Genomic DNA, 15,835 nt, shown 5'->3' with positions numbered 1-15,835 from the left:
GAGGCTGAGTCAGGAGAATTGCTTGAACCTGGGAGGCAGAGGTTTCGGTGAGCCGAGATTGCGCCATTGCACTCCAGCCTGGGCAACAAGAGCAAAACTCCATCTCAAAAAAAAAAAAAAAAAAAGACACAGATGGGAGGAAGGGAGTGATGAAAAGAGGTTGATTAATTAGTACAAATATATTTTGATACAAGAAGTAAGACCACTTACTGTTCAATAGATCAGTAGGGTGATTACAGTTATCATTAATTGATGGTACATTCCAAATTAGCTAGAAAAAATAATTTGAATATTCCAACATAAAGAAAAGAAAAATATTTCAGGTGATGGATATTCTAATTACCCTGATTTGATTATATGAATGTATCAAATTATCACATGTACCCTCCAAAATATGTACATCAAATTTGTATCAACAAAAAATAAATGAATAAATAAATAGGACACAGATGAACCACCAGATGAAGTATGTGGGGTGAGGTCTGAAAGGGTAGGTCATCAACATAGGAGCGTCTGTCTTCATGGAGATGAAGTGTCCCACTCTCCTGGCCATGGATGCTTTTACTCAGCTCATCAAGTCTTTTTTTTTTTCTTTTTTTTTAGTTTTTTTGCTTGTTTTTGTGAGATGGAGTCTCGCTCTGTCACCCAGGCTGGAGTGCAATGGCACGATCTCCGCTTACTGCAACCTCCACCTCCCAGGTTCAAGCAATTCTCCTGCCTCAGCCTCCAGAGTAGCTGGGATTACAGGCACCCACCACCACGCCCAGCTAATTTTTGTACTTTTAGTGGAGACGGGGTTTCACCATGTTGGTCAGACTGGTCTTGAACTCCTGACCTCAAGCATTCCACCTGCCTCGGCCTCCCAAAGTGCTAGGATTACAGGCATGAGCCACGGTGCCCGGCTTTTTTTTTTTTTATTTGAGATGGAGTCTCACTCTGTTGCCCAGGCTGGAGTGCAATGGTGCAATCTCGGCTCACTGCAACCTCTGCCTCCGGGGTTCAAGAAATTCTCCTGCCTCAGCCTCCCAAGTAGCAGGGATTGCAGAGGTGCACCACCACGCCTGGGTAATTTTTGTATTTTTATTAGAGACAGGGTTTTACCATGTTGGCCGGGCTGGTCTCTAACTCTTGACCTCAGGTGATCCTCCCGCCTCAACCTCCCATAGTGCTGGAATTACAGGTGTGAGCTGGGATCACAGGTGTGAGCCACCGCACCGGGCCCATCAAGTGTTGTTCAACAGGTTTTATGAGGCTTTGGCCAGGAGCAGTGGCTTATGCCTGTAACCCAAACACTTTGAGAAGCTCATGTAGGAGGATCACTTGAGCACAGGAGTTCAAGACCAGCCTGGGCATATACTGAGACCCCCATCTCTACCAAAAAAAACACTTTAATTAAAAAATTTTTTTTTGTTTTTTTTTTTTGAGACGGAGTCTTGCTCTGTTGCCCAAACTGGAATGCAATGGAGCGATCTCAGCTCACTGCAACTTCTGCCTCCTGGGTTCAAGCAATTCTTCCTCAGCCTCCTTAGTAGCTGGGATGACAGGCAGGCACCACTACGCCTGGGTAATTTTTGTATTTTTAATAGAGACAGAGTTTCACCATGTTGGCCAGGCTGGTCTCAAACTCCTGACCTCAAGTGATCCACCCACCTCATCCTCCCAACTTGCTGGGATTACAGGCGTGAGTCACTGTACTGGGTCCCTAAAATTTTTATTAATTTAAAAACATGGCCGGACGCGGTGGCTCATGCCTGCAATCCCAGCACTTTGGGAGGCTGAGGCGGGCGAATCACCTGAGTTCAGGAGTTCAAGACCAGCCTGGATAACATGTTGAAACCCTGTCTCTACAAAAACACAAAAATTAGCTGGGCATGGTGGCGGATACCTGTAATCCCAGCTACTCGGAAGGTTGAAGCAGGAGAGTCACTTGAACCCAGGAAGCAGAGGTTGCAGTGAGCCAAGATCATGCCATTGCACTCCAACCTGGGCAACAGAGCAAGGCTGTCTCAAAAAAACAACAACAAAAAATAAGAGTTTTTATAAGGCCTAGTCTCCAACTCCACCCACCTCTTTCCAGACGTCAGTCAGTGGAGCTGAAAGTTACAATCCTCTAATCACTTGGTCTTTCTGGTGGCCAGCCCTATCCTGAGGTTATCTAGGGGCCCCACTCTGACCCACCTCATTATTGTAAACTCAAGTGTGATCAAAAGGGGCTTGGCCGGCAAGGTGGCTCACACCTGTAGTCCCAGCACTTTGAGCTCAGGAGTTAGAGGCCAGCCTAAGGCTGAGGTGGGAGAATCGCTTGAACCCAGGAGGTGGAGGTTGCAGTGAGCCGAGATGGCACCACTGCACTCCAGCCTGGGCAACAGAGCTAGACTCTGTCTCAAAAGAAAAAAAAAGAGACGGAGCACAGTGGCTCACACCTGTAATCCCAGCACTTTGGGAGACTGAGGCGGGCAGATCATCCGAGGTCAGGAGTTCGAGATCAGCCTGGCCAACATGGTGAGACCCCGTCTCTACTAAAAATACAAAAAATTGGCCAGGTGTGGTGGCATGCCGCTGTAATCCCAGCTACTCAGGAGGCTGAGGCAGGAGAATCACTTGAACCCAGGAGGCGGAGTGTGCAGTGAGCTGAGATCATGCCACTACACTCCAGCCTGGGTGACAGAGAGAGACTCCATCTCAAAACAAAACAAAACAAAACAAAACAAAATGTGCATCAGTGAGAGACTGGATAAAGAAAATGTGGCACATATGTACCATGGAATACTATGTAGCCATAATAAAGAATGAGTTCATGTCCTTTGCAGGGACATGGATGAAGCTGGAAAACATCATTCTCAGCCAACTAACATAGGAGCAGAAAACCAAACACCACATGTTCTCACTCATAAGTGGGAGTTGAACAGTGCGAACACATGGACACGGGGAGGGGAACATCACGCACAGGGGCCTGTCGGCGGGTGGTGGGCTAGGGAAGGGATAGCATTAGGAGAAATACCTAATGTAGATGGCTGGTTGATGGGTGCAGCAAACCACCATGGCATGTGTATACCTACGTAACAAACCTGCCCGTTCTGAACATGTATCCCAGAACTTAAAGTATAATAATAATTAAAAAAGATAGCTAACACCACTTGTTTCCCAAAAACCTATTGAAATAAAAAATTAAAATAAAATAATTCACAAAAAAGGCTCATTGTGAATTTTAAAATGCACTCCTATCACTCAAAAAATTCCACGGGTTTTAGGAATTTCTCTGTGACAGGGTGACAGGAACTGGCACAAAGACCAAATATATTTCATATTATACCATATCACCACAAATAAATAATAAGTATGTGAGATAATGAATTTGTTAATGGTTAATAACCATTCCACAATGTATGCGTATTTTAAAAACATCCTGTTGTACAATATAAATATATATATATACACGTTAATTTGTCAATTTAAAAATAAATAGGAAAAATAAATATTTTCCCCCTAAAAAGCTTCTATGTATGTTTGTGGACAATGTTTATAAGTAAGCATCTGCTTTGATTTTTCTTGAATAAACATGTAGTGGTGAAAAAGTGATTCATCTGGCACATCTATGTTAAGATCTTTTCTTTTTTCTTTTCTTTTCCTTTTTCTTTTCTTTTCTCTTTTTTTTTTTTTGAGGCAAGTTCTCTCTCTGTTGCCCAGGCTGGAGTGCTATGGCGCGATCTCTGCTCACTGCAGCCTTGACTTCCCGGGTTTAAGCAAATCCTCCCACCTCAGTCTCCTGAGTAGCCAGGACTACAGGGACTCGCCACCGCATGCTGCCAATTTTTTGTATTTTTAGTAAAGACAGGGTTTCACTATGTTGCCCAGGCTGGTCTCCAACTCCTGGGCTGAAGCAACCCTACCACCTTGGCCTCTAAAAGTGCTGGGATTACAGGCATGAGCTACCACGCCTGCCCATATTAAACTCTTTAAGAAACTGCAGAGCCAGGGCCAGGCGTGGTGGCGTGGTGGTGCACACCTGTAAATGCAGCTACTTGGGAGGCTGAGGCTCAAGAATCGCTTGAACCTGTGAGGCATCATAGCAAACCCTGGTCTTTACTAAAAATACAAAAAAATTAGCCGGGTGTGGTGGCGCATGCCTGTGGTCCCAGCTACTCAGGAGGCTGAGGTAAGAGGATTGTCTAAGCTCTTGCCTGAGCCTGGGAGGTCGAGGCTGCGTGAGCTGAGATCGCACCAGTGCACTCCAGCCTGGACAACAGAGTGAGACTGTCTCAAAAAAAAGAAGAGGAAGAGAAGAAAAAGTAAAGAAATGGCCAAACTGTTTTCCAAAGTTATTGAAGTTATTGTACCATTTACAGTAAATTGCCATGTGTGATTGCTTTAGTTCCTACACATCCTCATCCTCACTAATGCAATTTCATTTCAGACGATCTATGATGTGTGCAGAGGCATCTTATTGTGATTTTAATTTGCATTTCCCTAATGACTAATGATGGTCAATGTGTTTTCATGTGCTTATTTGCTATTCACATATCATCTTTGGTGAAATGTCTGTTTAAATCTTTTCCTCCTTTTGTTAAATATTTTGCTTTCTTCTTTTTTTTTTTTTTTGAGACGGAGTCTTGGTTTGGCGCCCAGGCTGGAGTCCAGTGGCGTGATCTCAGCTCACTGCAACCTCTGCCTCCCGAGTTCAAACGATTCTCCTGCCTCAGTGTCCCGAATAGCTGAGATTACAGGCACGCACCACCATGCCCGTCTAATTTTTATATTATTTTCTATTTTTAGTAGAGATAGAGTCTCACCATGTTGGTCAGGCTGGTCTCGAACTCCTGACCTCAAGTGATCAATGCCCTCAGCTCAGCCTCTTGAGTAGTCGGGGTTACAGGTGCCCGCCGCCACACCTGGCTAATTTTTGTATTTTTAGTACAAAAGACCAGCCCAGCCCTGTTGGCCGGGCTGGTCTTGAACTCCTGACCTTAGATGATCTGCCCTCCTAGATCTCCGAAAGTGCTGAAATTACAGGTGTGAGCCACCACACCCGGCCCTTCATCCCCCATCATTTTTTTTTAAGAGACGTCTCACTATGTTGCCCAGGTTGGTCTGGAACTCCCGGCCTGAAGTAATCCTCTCATCTCAGCTTCCTGAGTAGCTGGGCTTAGAGGCTTGAGCCATCTTGCCAGGTTTTTATGCTCATTTTTTAAAGTTGGGTTATTGTTTTCTCATGATTGAGTTTTGGGAGGTTTATATATTCTGGATACAAGTTCTTTATCATCTAGGTGATTTGCAAATATTTTCTCCCAGCCTGTGAATTGTCTTTTCATTTCCTTAATAGTGTCTTTTGAAGAGTAGAAGATTTTAATTTTGATGAAATCTCATTTATCAGGTTCTTTCTCATATGGAGCATGCTTTTGATGTAGTGTCTAAAATATCTCAAAATATCTTTCCCTAATCAAAGGACAAAAAATATCCTCTGTTTTTTTGTTTGTTTTGAGACAGGGTCTCACGGTCATCGAGGCTGGAGTGTGATCACAGCTCACTGCAGCCTCAAACTCCTGGGCTCAAGCGATCATCCCATCTCAGCGTCCCCAGTAGCTAGGACTACAGGTGTGCACTAGACCACACCGGCTAATTTTTTATGTGTTATTGAGACAGGGTTTCTTCTCCATGTTCCCCAGACTGGTCTCGAACTCCTGGGCTCAAGCAATCCTCCTGCCTTGGATTCCCAAAGTGCTGGGATTACAGGCGTGAGCCACCACACTCGGCCTCTCTCTCTCTTTTTTTTTTTTTTTTAGAAGTTTTCTCTTTCTTTCTTTTTTTTTTTCTCTTTTTGAGACAGAGTTTCACTCTTGTTGCCCAGACTGGAGTGCAATTGCGCCATTTCGGCTCACTGCGACCTCTGCCTCCCAGGTTCAAGTGATTCTCCTGCCTCAGCCTCCCGAGTAGCCGGGGTTACAGGCATGCGCCGCCATGCCTGGCTAATTTTTTATTTTTAGTAGAGATAGGATTTCTCCATGTTGGTCAGGCTGGTCTCGAACTCCTGACCTCAGGTGATCCGGCTCCTCGGCCTCCCAAAGTGCTGAGATTACAGGCATGAGCCACTGCACCTGACAGAAGTTTTTTCTTAGTAGTTTGAAGATGTTGCCCCATTGTCTTCTGGCTTGCTTTATTTTTTTCTTCTAACAAGAAGTCAGCTGTCATTTTTATATTTTTTCCTCTCTATGCAATGTCTTATTCTCTGATTACTTTTAAGATTTTCTCTTTATTCCTGATTTTAAGCAATCTGATTATAATAGATGGTATATATATTATACAATAAAATATAATATAGTCTCATGTTTCTTTTGTCTGCGGTTCTTTGATTTTCTTGGATCTGTGGACGTATGATTTCCATTAAATATAGAACATTTGAAGCCATTATTATTCAAAATATTAAAATATTTTCCTGGTCCCTCTTTTACCTCCTCTCCTAAGAGATTCCAGCTCCACATACATTAGGATATTTGATTTGTCCCAGAGCTCACTGATACTCTATTTTTTTTCAGTCTTTTTTTCCTCAATGTTTCATTTTTTTTAACTACTTTTTTTTTTTTTTTTTTTCCGAGACGGAGTCTCACTCTGTCGCCCAGGCTGGAGTGCAGTGGTGAGATCTCAGCTCACTGCAAGCTCCACCTCCCGGGTTCACACCACTCTCCTGCCTCAGCCTCCAGAGTAGCTGGGACTACAGGCACCCGCCACCACACCCGGCTGATTTTTTTGTATTTTTAGTAGAGACGGAGTTTCACCGTGTTAGCCAGGATGGTCTCGATCTCCTGACCTCGTAATCCGCCCCCCTCGGCCTCCCAAAGTGCTGGGATTACAGGCGTGAGCCACCGCACCCCGCTCATTTTTGGTAACTTCTATTACTATATCCCTATTGTTCACGAATCTTCTTTTGTTTATTATGTAATTTGCTGTTAATCCCATTCAGTGTATTTCTCATTATCTTTTTTTTTTTTTTTTTTTTTTGAGATGGAGTCTCCCTTCGTCGCCCAGGCTGGAGTGCAGTGGCGCAATCTCGGCTCACTGCAAGCTCCGCCTCCCAGGTTCATGCCATTCTCCTGCCTCAGCCTCCCAAGTACCTGGGACTACAGGAGCCCGCCACCATGCCCGGCTAATTTTTTGTATTTTTAGTAGAGACGGGGTTTCACCGTGTGAGCCAGGATGGTATCGATCTCCTGACCTCGTGATCTGCCCACCTCGGCCTCCCAAAGTGCTGGGATTACAGGCATGAGCCACCGCGCCCAACCTTCCATTATCTTACACATATTTTTTTTTTCTCTGAAAGTTCCTTTTTTTTGAGACAGAGTCTCACTCTGTTGCCCAGGCTGGACTGCAGTGGCACGATCTCGGCTCATTGTAACCTCCACCTCCTGGGTACAAGCAATTCTCCCGCCTAGCCTCCCAAGTAGCTCGGACTACAGGCATGCGCCACCCACGCCAGGCTATATCCCTAAAAGTTCTATTTGACTTTTTTTTTTTTTTTACATCATTCATGTTTTCCTTTAATGCCTATGGTTTTTTTCTACCTTCTTGACCATATGTAATATAATATTTGTTTATTGTCTTTTTCTGCTAATTTAATCATTTGCGTTCTTTCTTTCTTTCTTTCCTTTATTTTTTATTTTTTATTTTTTTTTTGAGACGGAGTCTTGCTCTGTTGCCCAGGCTGGAGTGCAGTGGTGCAATCTCAGCTCACTGCAACCCCCACCTCCTGGGTTCAAGCAATTCTCCTGCCTCAGCTTCCCGAGTAGCTGGGACTACAGGTGCGCACCACTACACCCAGCTAATTTTTTATATTTTTAGTAGACACAGGGTTTCACCATATTGGCCAGGCTGGTCTTGAACTCCTGACCTCGTGATCCACCTGCCTCGGCCTCCCAAAGTGCTGGGATTACAGGCAAGAGCCACCGCACCCAACCATCATTTGTGTTATAATTTGTGTTATATCTGAGTGTGTGTGTGTGTGTGTGTGTGTTTTACCAGAAATCGATGTTTACTATATGAGAAAATAGATATCAAAAAGTAGCACAAAAAGGAAGCATTCTGAAACGAATACTGTGGAGGTAACTGGAAATTCGCATGGAAAACCGACACAACGATTCAGATGGATTAAGAAAACATGAACACACACACACACACACACACACACACACACACACAGAGAGAGAGAGAGAGAGAGAATAAGCCAAAGAAAAAGTAGTTGAAAACTAAAGACAACATTTATCCCAAATGTAGAGGATACTTACTAAGGACTGAAGATATTACATAAAAGTAGAAGTTCAGGCTGGGCGCGGTGGCTCACGCCTGTAATCCCAGCACTTTGGGAGGCCGAGGCGGGCGGATCATGAGGTCAGGAGATCGAGACCATCCTGGCTAACATGGTGAAACCACATCTCTACTAAAAATACAAAAAATTGGCCGGGCGTGGTGGTGGGTGCCTGTAGTCCCAGCTACTCTGGAGGCTGAGGCGGGAGAATGGCGTGAACCCGGGAGGCGGAGCTTGCAGTGAGCTGAGATCACGCCACTGCACTCCAGCCTGGGTGATAGAGCAAGACTCCATCTCAAAAAAAAAAAAAAAAAAAAGTAGAAGTTCAGGCCAGGCATGGTGGCTCACGCCTGTAATCCCAGCACTTTAGGAGACCGAGGCAGGCTGATCACCTGAGCTCGGGAGTTCGAGACCAGCCTGAGCCACATGGAGAAACCCCGTCTCTACTAAAAATACAAAAATTAGCCGGGCATGGTGACAGATGCCTGTAATCCCAGCTACTCGGGAGGCTGAGACAGGAGAATCGCTTGAACCCAGGAGGCGGAGGTTGCAGTGAGCCAAGATCGTGCCATTGCACTCCAGCCCGGGGAACAAGAGCGAAACGGTCTCAAAAAAAAAAGTAAAAGTTCAACAACTTTGAGTAGTTGGAAAGTTAAAATTTTGGACAATACAAAATAACAGCCCACAGCAGCTGATGCCTGTAATCCCAAAACTTTGGGAAGCCAAGTTGGGAGGACTGCCTGGGCTTAGGAGTTCAAGAACAACCTGGGCAACATAGCAAGACCCTGTCTCTACAAAAAATAAAAAAATACGCTGGGCCCAGTGGCTCACGCCTGTAATCCCAGCACTTAGGAAGGCCGAGGTGGGTGAATCACTTGAGGTCAGGGGTTTGAGACCAGGCTGGCCAACATGGAGAAACCCTGTCTCTGCTAAAACAAAAACAAAAACAAAAAACCCCACACAAATTAGTCAGGCATGGTAGCAGGCACCTGTAATCCCAGCTGTTCAGGAGGCTGAAGCAGGAGAATCACTTGAACCTGGGAGGCAGAGGTTGCAGTGCCATTGCATTCCAGCCTGGTCAACAGAGTGAGACTCTCTCTCTCAAAAAAAATAAAAATAAAAACAAATAAAATTATCCAGGTGTAGTGGTGCCAGCGGTAGTCCTGGCTATTAGGGACTCTGAGCCAGGAGAATCCCTTAAGGCCAAGATTTAGAGGATGCAGTGAGCGATGATGGCACCACTGTACTCCAGCCTGGGCGACAGAGCAAAACCCCAACTCAATAATAATAATAACAGTGGGAAATACTGGACTAGGGACAATGCCACCAACACAAGAAGTCAAGACCACCAGTGTTCACAATACATCCTCTGCTTCGTTTCACACCTGTGGGCAGGATGCATGTGCCATGAGACGATGTAGGCAGTATTCGGACATGCCGAGTGATCAACCTTGCCAGGAAACAGACGCACATAAAAACAGAAAGGTGCCAACACAAGCCGAATCTATGCGGCTGAGGCTGCAGTAACAAGAGCAGCAAGCAGTGCTGCACTAAACCCACACCTGAGCACCCAGGGCCCACAAGGTCTGGACAGGCGCAGTGGGGGCTGTGGTGCTGCCGGCTCAGGGGCTGGTGGTCCAGGAGCCCTCTTCAGGACCTGGAAGCACCTTCCCTGGATCATCAACTCCAGTCTGGGTTCGGGAGATGGCACCTCTGCCAAGCACAGATCCCAGGGGAATTCTGGTCATGGTGAGAACAATCCACTCGTCCTTGGATTGCCGAATTTGCAGCTGGAGTTTGAGGAGGAAACCAGGAGAAAGCAAACCTCAATGAGGTTCTGGAAGGTGCAGGCTGACGCGCTTTGTGTCTCTTTTGATTGACTGATTTTTATCCTCCTTGTGGGTCATATTTTCCTTCCTTGCAACCAGGTAAGTTTTAATCAGATGCCAGGATGCCAGGTATTGTGAGTTTTACCTTGATGAGTGCTGAATATTCTTTTTTTTTTTTTTTGAGACAGTGTCGCCCTCTGTTGCCCAGACTGAAGCACAGTGGCATAGTCTCAGCTCACTGCAACCTCCGCCTCCCAGGTTCAAGCGATTCTTCTGCCTCAAGCTCCTGAGTAGTGGGGACTACAGGCACGTGCCACCACGTCTGGTTAATTTTTGTATTTTTAGTAGAGATGGGGTTTCTCCCTGTTGGCCAGGCTGGTCTCAAACTCCTGACCTCAAGTGATCCGCCTACCTCAGCCTCCCAAAGTGCTGGGATTATAGGCGTGAGCCACTGTGCCCGGCCAACTGCTGAATATTCTTGTATTTTAAAAAAATACTGTCCAGCGTGGTGGTTCACGCCTGTAATCTCAGCACTTTGGGAGGCCAAGGCAGGGGATAGCATGAGCCCAGAAGTTCAAGACCAGATTGGGCAACATAGTGAGACCCTGTCTCTACTAAAATTAAAAAAAAAAAAATAGCTAGGTGGGGTGGCATGCACCTGGAGTTCTAGCTACCCAGCTACTTGGAGGCTGAGGTAGGAGGATCTCTTGAGTCCAGGAGGTCAAGGCTGCAGTAAGCCGAGATCAAGCCACTGCACTCCAGCCTGGGTGACAGAGCGAGACACTGTCTTTAAAAAATAAATTAAAAATACTATTGAGTTGGCCAGGCGCAGTGGCTCATGCCTGTAATCCCAGCACTTTGGGAGGCCAGGGCAGGTGGATCACCTGAGGTCAGGAGTTCGAGACCAGCCTGACCAACATGGTGAAATCCTGTCTCTACCAAAAAATGCAAAAATTAGCCGAGCATATGGTGCATACCTGTAATCCCAGCTACTGGGGCGGCTGAGCCAGGAGAATGGCTTGAAACCAGGAGGCGGAGGTTGCAGTGAGCTGAGACCATGCCACCACACTCCAGCCTGGGTGACAGAGCAAGACTCCATCTCAAAAAAAAAAATAATAATACTATTGAGTTTTGTTTTGGCACACAGTTAAGATTCTCAGAATGAGTTTGATTCATTGTGAATCTTGCTTTTCGGTTTCATTAGGTGGAATTAAAGCAGCCTATTATCTAGAGCCAGTTTTCTCACCATTTCTGAGGCAAAAACTTTTGAGTACTCTACTGGATGCCCTGGGCAGGATGAGGTTTTCCCACTCTGCCTGAATACCAATGATCCCCAGCCGTGTGAGCTCTAGGGATGGTTCTTTTGGGGGGGGGGGTTCTTTCTCCAGCTTCAAGTGGTTTCTTTTCTTTTCTTTTCTTTTTTGAGACGGAGTTTTCACTCTTGTTGCCCAGGCTGGAGTGCAATGGCTTGATCTCAACTCAGTGCAACCTCCGCCTCCCGGGTTCAAGCGATTCTCCTGCCTCAGTGTCCCAAGTAACTGAGATTAAAGGTGCCCGCCACCACCCCTGGCTAATTTTTTTGTATTTTTAGTAGAGACGGGGTTTTACCATGTTGGTCAGGCTGGTCTTGAACTCCTGACCTCAGGTAATCCACCCACCTCAGCCTCCCAAAGTGCTGGGATTACAGGCCTGAGCCACCGCACCCGGCTTCAAGTGGTTTCTGTCACGCGCGTCCGTGTGAAGAGACCACCAAACAGGCTTTGTGTGAGCAATAAAGCTTTTTAATCACCTGGGTGCAGGCAGGCTGAGTCTGAAAAGAGAATCAGCAAAAGGTGGTGGGATGATCATTAGTTCTTACAGGTTTGGGATAGGCAGTGGAGTTAGGAGCAATTTTTTTGTGGGCAGGGGGTGGATCTCACAAAGTACATTCTCAAGGGTGGGGAGAATATTACAAAGTACCTTCTTAAGGGCGGGGAATATCACAAAGTACATGATCGCAAGGGTGGGGAGCGTGTATCATCATAAGGTCAACTGATCAGTGAGGGTGGGGCAGGAACAAAGCACAATGGTGGAAAGGCAAGACCTGGCTATTTTCACTTCTTTTGTGGATCTTCAGTTGCTTTGGGCCATCTAGGTGTATACCTGCAGGTCACAGGGGATATGATGGCTTAGCTTGGGCTCAGAGGTCTGACAGTTTCTATACAAGCCTTTGCTGATTCGTCTTCAGTTGAAGACATGAAGGGAGCTTTCTGCAGCTCTCTGGGTCTCTCTGTGTATAACTCTCTCCTCCCCAGTACTCTGCCCTGCAAACGCTAGCCACCTGGGCCTCTCTAAACTCCCAATGCTACCTCAACTCAGGGAGACGACCAGGCTCCACACATCCCGCCTCCCTTTGCAGTGGCCTGGAAACACTCCTAGAACTCAGCTGGGCAATCATCTGTTTCCTCTTTCAAGCGTGATTGCCCTGTGCTGACTATGTGATGTCTGAAAAGGCTTATTTCATATATTTTGTCAAGTTTTTAGTTGTTTAAAATGGAAGTGTAAATCCAATCCCTGTTATCCATCTTAGTCAAACACATTAGTTTAAGACTGTCGTTTTTTGTTTTTGTTTTTGAGACGCAGTCTCATTCTGTCGTCCAGGACAGTGATGCAATCTCGGCTCACTGCAACCTCCACCTCCTGGGTTCAAGCGATTCTCCTGCCTCAGCCTCTCAAGTAGCTGGGATTACAGGCACCCACCACCACGCCCGGCTAATTTTCGTTGTGTGTTTTTGTTTTTGTTGTTGTTGTTGTTGTTTTGGTTTTTTTTGTTTTAGTAGAGACAGGGTTTCACCATGTTGGCCAGGCTGGTTTCAAACTCTTGACCTCAGATGATCTGCTCCCCTCCACCTCCCAAAGTGCTGGGATTACAGATGTGAGTCACTGTGCCCAGTAAGACTGTTGCTTTTTAACCTAAGTTTTGAAGTTGCAGTTTCTTCTAAAATTTCCCAGTGGAGAATCATAGTGTTACATAAATACTAACTATGTTCTGGGCACTGTGAAAAGCTAGGTTCCAGCTTTGGGGGATTTGTCTCTTTTTTTTTTTTTTTTTTTTTTGAGATGGAATCTCACTCTTTTGCCAGGCTGGAGTGCAGTGGTGCGATCTTGGCTCACTGCAAACTCTGACTCCCAGGTTCAAGTGACTCTCCTGCTTTGGCCTCCCGAGTAGCTGGGACCACAGGCACGCACCACCATGCCCAGCTAGTTTTTTGTACTTTTAGTAGAGACAGGGTTTCACCATGTTGGTCAGGCTGGTTTCAAACTCCTGACCTCAAGTGATCCACCCGCCTGGTGAGATCTGCCTGCCTCTGTTGTTATTTTTAGAAACTAAAGTTTATTTTCCATCAATCTTATTTTCATGTTGCTTAAGAGCCTGTGGGGCTGGGTGCAGTGGCTCACGCCTGTAATCCCAGCACTCTGGGAAGCCGAGGCGGGCGGATCACCTTAGGTCGGGAGTTCAAGACCAGTCTGGCCAACATGGTGAAACCCCGTCTCTACTACAGATATGGAAAAATTAGGCAGGTGTGGTGACACACATCTGTAATCCCAGCTACTTGGGAGGCCGAGGCATGAGAATCACTTGAACCTGGGAGGCAGAGGTCTCAGTGAGCCAAGATTGTACCATTGCACTTCAGTCTGGGTGACAAAGCAAGACTTCATCTCAAAAAAAAAAAAAAAAAAAAAAAAAAACCTTGTGGAAGAACAGCTTAAGACCACACATTGGTTGTTTGTACCCATTTAGTGGCCTGAGCAATGAGAGCTGCAGGTCAGTCTTCCATGGCAGGCTGAGCGTTCCACATCTTCAATAGAGAACTGCTGGATAGACATTGGGTATCTGCATGCCTCCGACCAGTCTGCAACCTCAGGCTAAGTACCAGTGAACTCAGGAGCTGGAGCAGTCCATTCACCCTGAAATCTGAAATTCCTCTGTGGTCTGTGGTCGTAGCTTTTTCAGCAGTAGCTTGTTCTTTTTTCTTTTCTTTTCTTTTCTGTTTTTTTTTTTTTTTTTTTTTTTTTTTTGAGACGGTGTCTCATTCTGTCACCCAGGCTGGAGTGTGGAGTGCAGTGGTGCGATCTTGGCTCACTGCAACCTCCGCCTTCCAGGTTCAAGTGATTCTCCTGCCTCAGCCTCCTGAGTAGCTAGGACTACAGGCATGTGCCACCACGCCCAGCTAATTTTTTGTATTGTTAATAGAGACGAGGTTTCATTGTGTTAGCCAGGATGGTCTCAATTTACTGACCTCGTGATCTGCTTGCCTCGGCCTCCCAAAGTGCTGGGATTATAGGCATGAGCTTTTCAATCTCTTCGGGATCTCTGTAGAAGCAGAGATCAGGCATGATCTCTAATGGGTGTTCACAGGAGACAGTGCCAGGCATGTGCAGACCTCCCTGAACCAGCATTCCCCACATCAGACCCCCTGAGTGAACTCCCTTGTTGCATGGGATGGAAATATCCACACAGCGCAGAGGAGAACGTGTGTTCCACAGAGGTATGGTAGGTAGGTTATCATGAGATGCCGCTGTGAGAGGCCAGTGGCCACCCTGGGATCAGTATCTACCAACAGACGCAGCTCCCAGAAGGCTGCCTGGACCTGGTTAATGAAGGTTCCAGGAGTGAAGCGGCCAGCAATAGGAGTGGCTCCTGTGGCAGCAGCAAAGCTCAGCTCAGCCCACTGGCCAGGATTCCAGGAGGACATGAGACTGACATCAGAAGGGTTTTAATTTTTTTTTTTGGACAGGAAGTAGAATGTATTGGTGAATATTAAGAGGGGGGCAGCACAGTGCAAGCCCTCATGAGTGCAGGGCCCGCCACTTGTCCAGAAGGCCACGACTGGGGATGTACTTGACCCCACAGCCATCTGGGATGAGCCGCTTCTCAGCCACCATGTCTTCAAATTCATTGGCATTGAACTTGATGAAGCCCCACTTCTTTGAGATATGGATCTTCTAGCGGCCAGGAAACTTGAGCTTGGCCCTCTGCAGGGCCTCAATCACATGCTCCTTGTTCTGCAGCTTTGTACAGATGGACATGATAACTTGGCCAATGTGAACCCTGGCCACAGTAACCTGGGGCTTTCCAAAGGCACCTCGCATGCCTGTCTGGAGCCTACACTGGGGTAGTGCAAAGTCAGAAACATGAACATCCATATGAACAGCCTGTCTCCAAGGTTCCGTAGAGCAACCCATACAATAAACAGGCTGCATATACTACCAACGAAGCTGCTGTTTGCAGCGATTGCACACTGGGCCCCCATGAGGAAGGGAACTCAGTCGGCTTAATTGGCTGCAGAATCAGAAGGGTTTTCAATGGCAACAGTGGTACAAGCTGCCAACAGAATTAGATTCTTCAGATTTAGGAAGTAAATGCCATCAATTTTCCTTTTTTTTTTTTTTTTGAGACAGAGTTTTGCTCTTGTTGCCCAGGCTGGAGTGCAATGGCGCGGTCTCTGCTCACTGCAACCTCCGCCTCCTGTGTTCAAGTGATTCTCCTGCCGCAGCCTCCCAAGTAGCTGGGATTACAGGCATGCACCACCATGCCCGGCTAATTTTGTATTTTTAGTAGAGACAGGGTTTCTCCATGTTGGTCAGGGTGGTCTCGAACTCCCAAGCTCAGGTGATCCACCTGCCTCGGTCTCCCAAAGCGCTGGGATTACAGGCGTGAGCCACCGCGCCC

General features: G+C 46.5%; 1 non-coding gene and 1 pseudogene across 1 annotated transcript; both read right to left on the bottom strand.

Annotated features, from left to right (window-relative positions):
- Positions 1 to 14,899: 14,899 nt before the first annotated feature.
- On the bottom strand, positions 14,900 to 15,309 carry LOC134761505 (large ribosomal subunit protein uL16-like; annotated as a pseudogene).
- A 7-nt stretch (positions 15,310 to 15,316) lies between these two features.
- Positions 15,317 to 15,451, bottom strand: LOC112133612 (small nucleolar RNA SNORA70). Its single transcript, XR_002915244.1, has one exon. It is a non-coding gene; the product is annotated as a small nucleolar RNA SNORA70 (small nucleolar RNA).
- Between the last annotated feature and the right edge of the window lie 384 nt (positions 15,452 to 15,835).

The sequence above is a fragment of the Pongo abelii genome, chromosome 4 (genome assembly GCF_028885655.2).
Source record: "Pongo abelii isolate AG06213 chromosome 4, NHGRI_mPonAbe1-v2.0_pri, whole genome shotgun sequence".
Taxonomy (NCBI): Eukaryota; Metazoa; Chordata; class Mammalia; order Primates; family Hominidae; genus Pongo; species Pongo abelii.
This window is presented reverse-complemented; position numbering and strand designations above follow the sequence as displayed.